Here is a 10,419-nt window from a genome sequence, read left to right on the forward strand (position 1 = left end):
AAACTATAGAAATAAAATGATCCATAATGCATTTATTTCTGTTTACAAACTGTCAGCTGGTGGAAATGGCAGTTTTAGACGGTGGCTCAACGAGCGCTGCAACCAGGGTTTGTGGTGCAGCGATTTAGAGAGAGATTGAAGAGAGGGAGCTGCGTTATAAAGTTGAGAATCAGAACTACAATATATGAAATATATTTTGATGAATGTTATGTACATGTAAGATAAAAATATGTATAATAATTATTATTAATTAATTTTGTATTGATGGGGAGAAAAATGTATTAATTTAGTATAAAAAAAACTAATAATGAAGAAATTAATTTCAAATAATGCCAAATATTTGTCTGCTTATATGCTAAAAACTTTCAGGGTTTGTAGCGTATGATTTAAATTGTAGTCTTAAATTGAGCTAATGTTACCACATTTAAAAGAAAACACTGTTACACACAATCTGTCATGTTCAAGTCCCCATCCTGACCACGCCCATCCCCCACTCTGGGCATGCCTTTACCATGTGGCGAACATGAGGTGTGTGTTTAGGGTCCCCTGCGTGTCCAGGCCCTCCCCTTACATTAGGTGAGTTTGACGTGGTGTGAACTCAAATATCAACTGAACAGATAAGAGCACGCTGACATGCACAAGCATATACAGATATTTTGAAGAATGTTATGAATATTTATTATAATTATTAATTTTTGCTAATGAGGAAAAATGTATCCATTTAGTATGTACACTTTTCATTGGCTTAATTTTGAGGAAAAAAACTAACTAATAATAAATTAAAAAAATAATTATTTTTATTTCAAGTTAAGCCAAAAGCATTCGTCTGTTTATATGCTGAAAGGTTTCAGGGTTCGTTTGGTTTCGATTGTTGTCTCAAATTGAGCTACTGACGCCGTTTAAAAGAAAACACTGTTACACACGTATGTCATGTTCAAGTCCCCATCCCGACCACGCCCATCCCCCACTCCGGCCATGTGGCAAGTGTGTGTGCCGGAGTCCCCATGGTGTCCAGCCCCTCCCCTCATGTAAGCTGTGAACTCTGCGTCAGATCTTCACTGCATGGACGAGAGCAGGCTGGAGTCATGGATCGGGGAGAGATGGTGAGTCTAAAATTGATTTTACTGCCATTTAAACCATTTACAATTCTGTTTAAAATAGATTTGTACTGTTATCACATGTAAACCAACTCTTATAGATTAATTTGAAAGTAAAATGTTAGAAGGCTAACTTATATCTTGTCAGCCAAATAAGTTAATGCTAGCTAGTTTAATGGCAGCTAACATTACAGTTTATAAACCAACACCATCTTAGTTTACAGTAAATTGTGCCGTCGTCGTGTCAAATGGAAACCTTAGTTTAGGACAGTAGCAGGTGTGGTTCTCAGGACCAGGTCAGCCATTTAGTAACGTGCACATGCCGTGACCTGTCGCCATTTTGCAACTTTTACCATACGTATGTGTGTGTGGGGTGGAGGGGGGGGGGTTAAACAAAAGTATAAATCAAGAGAGATGGCTGCAATCATGTTAAATGCACTGATACTGAGCTGAAATGAAGTGTGCTGCAACATGTGTCTTATAGTCAGAATCAGATAGTGCTGTGTGTGGGGTGGGGTGTTGAGTGAGAAGGAGTGGTGACTACAGAAGGAGAGGTGGCTGGGGAACTATTTTCTCCAGAGAGATAAATATGTTTTCCCATATAAAAAAACATCCTTTTATCGAAAATATGGACATACAGTGTTATACTACCTCTTTGATGGTGCATGTGACACGTACTGCCTAATCTACTGTTAATAAACTGGAGAAATGCAGCTAAAATGTGTGACTAATATGATATATGATATGACTTGCAGGAAGAAGATTTGACAACCATTCATGGTCACCGTGACAGCCCTTTCAATTCTTCAGGTCAGTAAAGTAATAATTAGGACAACTCGTAATATGAATTTGCACTTAATGATCTCTTTTTGGTCATTTTGCTGGTACACATTAAATGTCTGCTATAGAATGTTTGTTTGGAAATATTGTCATGGAAATCAGTGTTGGTTTGGGGCATGAGACTCAGAAAGTTGATGTGTTGCATGGCAAAGGCCCAATAGTACGAGTATTCCACCTGCATTTTTGTTGATAAATCCAACTTTCTGAGTCTCATGCAGGGTTATCTCTGCCATTATAGAGCTTAGGGTCAGGGCCAAAGCGTATAAACATAAAAACAATTTGGACATCATCTGGACTGCGAACATAGACTGTATAGAAGTCGATGAACAGGAGGGGCTCCTGCTTGTTGTCTTCTGGACACGTGCTGTATGATGGACACAAACAGTGTCACAACCACACACACACCATGCATGTTGCACACGCAGCCCCAGGTACAGCCCACACATTAGATAGTGTGTGGTGGAAAAAGAGAGGTGAAAAAGATAGGGACTTGTGTTTGTGAGTATAAAGTTAATAATCATTTGCATAATAGATGTGAATGTAGAATTTTAGTCTGTGTACAGTATATCTGTTGGTAATTGCTATAACTCCTCAAGACCCAAGCCAAGTTCCCGTGTCCTGCTTGCTACCTGCTGGTTTAAAGTGAAACGGTTAGCCAGCCCGGCACAGAGCTAGCGACAACTTTAGCTAAGGTTCACTCACCAACCGTGGGCTGACCTTTAAGGTGGACAAGCTATTCTCATTTTAGTGACAAGCTCCTCCAAGTTTTGCTTCTAATGATCTTTCCCTAGCTGCAACCAACAACAACTCGGCTAAGCTTTTGCAAAAATAACTGTTTAATGACATCACCAATATGCAAATGAATGTGTGGCGTCATTGCACCTAAGCGCTCTGAAATCTCAGGAAAACCCTGTCATGCACTGTCACACATCAAACAATGCAATGTATGAAACATCCTCAACATTCTATGGCTGCCATCTTATAGTTTACCAAATGAGATTACCCTGATGCTCTATAACGTTTCAATTTGATCTATTTAAGTTCTGTTGTAAACATTTATCTCCTGTCATATCTTTTACTAATGACTATAACCCCATTAACACTCTCTGACAGTGCCTTGAAGAAATAGATACTTGGATGTCACAGAACTTCCTCCAGCTTAACAAAAATAAAACTGAGATGGTAGTTTTTGGAAATGAGGAGGAAAGATGCAAACTTTCTACCTTGCTTTAAAGGAAAGGCTTAATAGCAAAGAAAGTGGTAAAAAAACAACCTTGGTATCCTTAAATTTTAGCAGTCACATTAAAACAGTCATAAAATCATTATACCTTCATTTTAAAAATATCAATAAACTAAAAGAATATATTTCAAAGGAGGATCTTGAAAAAATCATACATACTTTCATTTCTAGTGGGATTGATTATTGCAATGTGCTGGACTCCCTAAAAAGACTTTAAAACCTCTCAAATGGTACAGAATAGTGCAGCCAGGATCCTTACTAAAACAAAAAGAACAGATCATATTACGCCAGTCTTAAAGTCCTTACACTGGCTCCCAATTTAATACAGAATTGATTCTAAGGCTCCTCTGTTAGTTTTTAAGACACTAAAGGGGATGGGACCTTCCATGGGAACTACCTGCATGACATATTCCAACAACATTCTCAACCAAGACACCTTAGATTAAAACATAAGCAACTACTACTGAAACCTACTGTCAGAACAAAACAGGGGAAGCAGCTTTTAACCACTATGGTGTCGATCTTTGGACCAGCTTCCAGAGAACATAAAAAATCTGAACTTGGAAATTGAGATCGTCACTCATAGAAAACATTCTCAAAACCGTGATCTGAATGTAATAACACTAATTCACAAATGTGTAGATTTATTTTACCATAGATACAATGACAGTAGCAAATTTGTAATGCAACGTTTACTGATTTTTATATATTATTATTATTTATATTAAATAATGATGGGTAAATGTTGCATTACAAGTTTGCAGCTATCATTGTATCTGTAAAATCAATCTACACATTTGTCGAAATTCTTAATAATGAATATTTTTCAATAGGTGGACCATTTTTTCTCTCACGTTTTGCACCATATTTACCTTCATAGTTATAAATTACTGCGGCAAGGCAGAAATATTAGCTATTTGTTTAAATGTTGTTTTCCCTGTGTATGTATTTTTAAAGTGGAAAATGTAAACAGTCCAACAGCTACCTGTAATGACTGCCTATAACTGCACCCTTAATAATAATGTGATCATCAGCTACAAGTTTATGAGAAAAGTTCAGCAGCATCATAATTCAATTCAATTTTATTTATAGTATCAAATCATAACAAGAGTTATCTCGAGACACTTTACAGATTAGATCTAGACCACACTCTATAATTTACAAAGCCCCAACAATTCCGAAAGAGCAAGCAGTTCGACAGTGGCGAGGAAAAACTCCCTCTTAGGAAGAAACCTCGAACAGCACCATAAGAAGAGCTGCAGCTAGTAACATTAGCATTATGTTTTATTATACTTAGCAACTGTAATCATTCAGTCACAGCATTCTTGCCATAGGCCCTCATACATGTTATCGGTTCATTATGGCTGCTGCTTAAACTCACGCCGTAAGTTAACTAGCCTGCAACACAAATCAAACATAGCTTACCTTTCTGTCATGCCAATGTAAACTTCCTACTTTTTAAGCAAACACACCTAGCAATCCCTTCCTCTCTCTGCATCATGTTTTTATTGAACAACATGGCATCATAACTGGCTTAAGTGGGCCATTGCAGGATGATCCAGTATTTAGCCTGAGTCGTAGGTTTCATATTTTTTTCCAAGTAAGGTTTTGCTTTGTGTAAGTCATTGTATTATAGATTTTGTTTTATAAAATCACAGAGTTGTACATAATCTCAAGTAATAATAAGCCTACATGAATCCCACCATAATATGTCACATTTTCATCATTAGGTTAATCTGGAAAAAAATGTTTGTTAGGCTTTATCCATCATCATCATCAGTGTCAAAGATTACAGATTTTAAAAAGGTCACCAAAAGGTTGAGTAGAGTCAGTCAGTTTAGCAGGTTATACTAGGTACGTTAGATGTGGTGTATAGTAATACTAATATGGAATGTAGTGGGAGAGGAATTCTAAAATCAATTAGTTTTAACAGAAAAATTATCAATAAGTAAATGGCATACATTTAGTTTATCTAACAACAATAATTGTTTTTTTTTGTATTTGATCCCCAGGAAATGGACCAGAGCTCTTCTGACTCTACAGTGATCCTTGAACTAAGTTCCGTCCCTGAAAAGGAGGACATAAGTGTTCCTGAACTCAAGCGAGCAGAAAGTGTATTTGTAAGTTCACATACAATCCAATGCACAACTTGGTCTGACAATAACAGTAGTGGGGAAATTGTCTTGGTTTTAACCTGTTAAGTCCGACGGACCTGGTACCGTTCCACAGCACTAAGTGGTCGCAGCTATTGTAAATTTGCGCTTGTTTAAAACTCTAGGTTAATCACAGCCTCATTGAACTTTAAGACCCAACATCTTAAACTCTAGACCAATACTTTTCTGAGCCATTTTCAGAAAATATACAAATTTGGCTGACTACCACTGATGGGATTTGGCCTACTCCTCCGGTACTTAAATTTGGTATTTAATGATATGGCATTTTTCTGTAATCAATAGTATTAAAGGAGAACTCCTGGCAATTTTTACATTAATCTTGCTATACCTACTGTATGTGAGTACCGTCGATAGCAAAAAAATATGAGCCGATTCGGTGCTAGCAGCACGGAGCTAATACAGCTAACGCCCAGAGCTCCCACTCAGCTAAAACGGCAGTTTTGGGGGCATAAGATAAAGAGTGCCTTTGTGCCTCTTAACAGACACAAAATGCAATTAAAACATCTGTACAACATGAACAGGGCCCTTACATGACAACAAGATGCGTTAAGCAACTTAGCCATTGTTTAAATTCATGAGTGAGTGTGTTCAGCCAGGAATATTATTAATATAATTATTTGGTAATAATCATCACACAGCAGTTCTGTGTGTATTTGTAGCATATATATCCATTTTTGTGTGCGTTGGTGAGTAGGAGTCTTGCCAGTGTTGATTTTTGTGGTTTCCTTAGCAGGGCTAGCAGGCCCGGCCGGCGTCCCTGCTTCTGCTTCCTTCCCGCCCTCCTGGCTTACCGTGGCCGACAACAATCCAACGAGCGCCCGCTGGTCTGGTGGATGTCCTCCAGAAGACCATTCAAGCCTTCGCTGCAAAAATTTTTATTTCCCACCTCAAAAATGTAGTAGTAGTACTGTAAATGTACTGTAGTGATTATGACCATATTAGTGACTATGTAACTACATGGAAACGGACCAAATTATGTTTGCCTTGTACAGTAAAATAGTGTTACAGACGGCTAGCTGTAGTCTCGTGCTAAAGTCCCGTTTGAATTCAGTTGTAGCAGGAAAAGGTAAACAGTGTGCAGGTTGGAGGCGTCGTGTGTGAAGAGTGAAGAGCGGAGGTGTTCACAAAGGAAGAAGCTTGGAGTAATGTAACTATGGAGCTAGAGCTAGCCTTCAGTAAGGCTGTTACTGCACAAGAAACAGGCATCATTTGGCCCGTTTCCATGTAGTAACATAGTCATTAATATGGTCATAACCACTACAGTGCTCAATTACCTATTTTTGAGGGGAAATAAAATAAAAATTTTCACAGCAAAGGCTTGAATGGTCTTCTGGAAGACCTCCACCAGACCAGCGGGCTCACTGGATTGTTGTCGGCCACGGTAAGCCAGGAGGGCAGGCAGGAAGCAGAAGTTGGAACGCCGGCCGGGCCTGCTAGCCCGGCTAAGGAAACCACAACAATCAACACAGACAAGACTCCTACTCACCAACGCTAGATGGATCACACACAAAATGGATATAAATGCTACAAATACACAGGGAACTGCTTTTGTGATGATTATTACAGAGGCTGGGCTGAACACAAATGCATCTAGTTGTCATGTAAGGGCCCTGTTCATGTTGTACAGACATTTTAATTGCATTTTGTGTCTGTTAAGAGACACAAAGGCACTCTCACACACTTTATCTTATGCCCCCAAAACTGCCGTTTTAGGTCAGTGGGAGCTCTGGGCATTAGCTGCAGCAGCTCTGTGTTGCTAGCACTGATTTGGCTCGTTTTTTATTTTTCGTCAGTACTCACATAGGTATAGCAATCAAGATTAACGTAAAAATTGGTTTTGGACAATGATTTACAAAGCCATAAAAGTAATTGTGAATTTGCATGTGAGCTTAACTAAAAGGGATCTGGTCAGCTATGTACAAATGTCTCATGTTATTTACGTAGTCCTATGTGATATAAAGCTGATTTTGTCAGTAAGTAAACGAAACTGGTACTTACTTGCAGCCAGATCAAGGCTAAAAAAGGAAGTGCAGTACCAACCAGGTGGTTGGTAGAGCATTGCTTGGTTTTTGCTAAGTAGTTGTTAGGGACTTATGGGGCTGAAAAATTAATCAAAATATTATCAAAATCACAATATGGCCAAGTGCAATATGTAGATTGAAGAAACAGAGATACCCTGGCCTACAAATCATGTTTTTCAGATATAGGAAAAAGACCCCAACAAAATATTACATCATCATGAATTTTAAATTTAAGTAAAATGTATATTGTGACAAAAAGAAAAGCATTTATTTTTTTTTTTTTTCTCTCCATATAGAGACGAAGCATATTTAAGTCCCGCCCCACCAGGGGGAAACAGCTCTCTGCCCTCCGTTTACTTGTGTTGTGTCAAGGTTTTCTCCTCTTTATTCCGTCTGCTAGCAAACAACAGAAACATGAGTAATCAGCAGGAAGAATGGGAAGACTGGAATCCTGACACTAAACTAAAGTTATGTCCAACATTACCTGTGTTAGCTTACCTTACAGACTGTAGTTAGTCTAAAACTGACATTTGGATATTTGACTTGTTAATAAAATGCTTGCTGCAAACGTAACATTGGGCATATTGTTAGCTTAGTGTCAGAATCCCACAGTCTAACCATTCTCTCTGCTGATTCCTCACGTATATATCCACTTTTGTCATCATAAAAGCTCAGTTTTTCGTTCCACAACTTATGAAAACTTAGGTTCTGGGTTCTATACATTGTTGGTAGTAAATATCACCACACAGCAGCTTTTAGGACTGTTTCGGTTTGCCAGCAGACAAAATTGAAGATGAGGCACCTTCATCCAATACAAGTCGATGTAGAGCGGAAAGATGTTTTCCTCTCTGGTGGGAGTATGACCGTGATGTGCTGTGTCTCTATTGTGCAGCCCTAGGTGGTTATGAGGTAACATCTAGCAACCATCTAGTTGCCATCTAGTCCCCTTGTAACAACCACACTTTTACAGTTTTTTTTTTTCAGTCTAAATTACTTATTATTATTATTATTATTATTACACAATAGAAACCACCTAGTTACTACTGTCCAGACACCCATCATTTTAGATTTTTAATCTTTAAACTCTGCAAGCAATTTTACATTGATTGGCCTTACTTCTTTGTCTAAGGTTCATCAAAAATGGCGAAAAGAAGTGGAGCACAGAGGAGGTCCAGGCTGTGGAGAGCAATCTCATGGACAACATCAACTCTGGCAGGGTTCCTGGCAAAGCCCAGTGTGAAGCATCTATCAAGGGATCCTCAGAGGTGCTTAGGGAAGGAGCTGGAAGGCAGTTAAGTTCTATGTGAAGAACCGCATTGACACTTTAAAGCATCTAGAAAAATAACTAATGGAAATCTAAATTGTAATCACTGAACATAATTCTTTTTTTGCCATCTAAGTTCTTCTACAATCCCACAACTAGGTACAGCGCTAACTTCAATTCAGCTCATATCTGAGCACGCAAAGACATTTTATTAAGATTGTTATAGCTCTTTTGTTTTCAAATTTAATATGTCAACATGCTCTGACTATTATTTCTTTGAGTGATGTAATTTAAATTTTTATCATAAAGAACATTGTGGTAGTGGGTCATGGGTGGTTAGAAATGGAGGTAGAGAGACACAGGTTGTAGAGAGAGTGAAAGGTTTTTAGAGAGAGACAGGTTTGCAGGGAGATAGACAGGTATGTATGTAGAGATAGACGGGTATGTAGGAAATGAGAGAGACCGGTATGTGGGTAGAGAGAGACCGGTATGTAGAGAGACAGGTATGTAGAAAGGAGAGACAGGTATGTAGAGACGGTATGTAGATTAGAGAGTGAGACAGGTATGTAGATTAGAGAGGAGACAGGTATGTATATTAGAGAGAGAGACTATGTAGGGAGAGATAGATGGGTGTGTAGAAAGAGAAAGCGTTCCTGAACCTTTTTAAAATAAGAAACAGAGGTAAAGAGAGAAAAAGTTTGTAGAGAGAAAATCGAGGTCGGCAGAGACAGACAGGTTTGTAGGAAGTAAGAAAAGAGGTGAAGGAGAAGGAAGCAAAGAGCCAGGACAAATGAATTTGTATATGGATGAGTTGTGATAATAAAGTTAATCTGCAATGTAAACACCATTGCTTCTGTGGCATTCCTGAATGAACTAGAATATATAAAAGTACTACAAGTCAAAGGTTGGTTGGAACAATACCGACAGGAAACAAAGAAAAATTAACAAAACAAGTACAAGGTGCAGGCGACTGCTATCACTCACTGTCCCTCCGTTTATGGAAGCAACACAGACTGCTGCCTGCTCACAGCTCTTAGTGTCTTCTCCTAGTAGGACTGGTAATTTAATTTAATCTGAGAGCTATAGAAAACCTTTTGGTTCTTATATATATTCTTTGGAAATATATTTTCCAAATGTTTATATATTTGACATGTTAAGTGAGGAAGTTTGGCTCTGTTTTAGGCTCACTAAAGGGTGCAATCAGTGGAAGCCTTTGCTCTACAGGGAGCCAGGTTTTCCTTTGTCACCTGTTTTCAATGGCAAGGCTATGCGCACTCAGTCTGTACTGTGCCGATCCGTAACCATGCTCAAATAATCTGCTATGGTGTCCGGTTGATTTAGAGCAACAAAACATGTAGTTTTAAACAAAACTACATCATCTATTGGAAAATAGATGATGTAGTTTTTGTTTAAACTGTAGTGTAATCTAGTTGAGTTGTTGGTTATGTTCCTGATGCTTTGGTGGAACAGGTTTGTGAACTCAGCTGGGTAAGTGGGTGTCCATTTTTGTTCATCTCTTGGCACTGATAATATGAGGGGGTCACTATGTTTAGATGTGTCCAAAATTTAATTGCTTATTTTTTGGTTTTAAATTCTGATAAACTGGCCTAATTCAGCCTCTTTGCATTATATTTAGTTTTTCCTCTCGACATGTAGGAGAAGCTTACAGAACTCTGCATGCAAGATAGTGTGTTATATTATTGATTCAATTCTTGTTTTGTAAGTGGACGGACCCCCACCTCGCTGGTATGGGTGCACTTGGTTCAAACACACAACTCAAATG

At 38.4% G+C, this 10,419-nt stretch overlaps 1 long non-coding RNA gene across 1 annotated transcript; it reads left to right on the forward strand.

Moving 5' to 3' along the window:
* Positions 1-825: 825 nt before the first annotated feature.
* LOC114571339 (uncharacterized) lies at positions 826-8,518 on the forward strand. The gene is made up of 4 exons (XR_003694635.1): positions 826-1,103; positions 1,853-1,907; positions 5,190-5,297; positions 8,502-8,518. It is a non-coding gene; the product is annotated as an uncharacterized LOC114571339 (long non-coding RNA).
* Positions 8,519-10,419: the final 1,901 nt, after the last annotated feature.

Source organism: Perca flavescens, chromosome 16, assembly GCF_004354835.1.
Source record: "Perca flavescens isolate YP-PL-M2 chromosome 16, PFLA_1.0, whole genome shotgun sequence".
Taxonomy (NCBI): domain Eukaryota; kingdom Metazoa; phylum Chordata; class Actinopteri; order Perciformes; family Percidae; genus Perca; species Perca flavescens.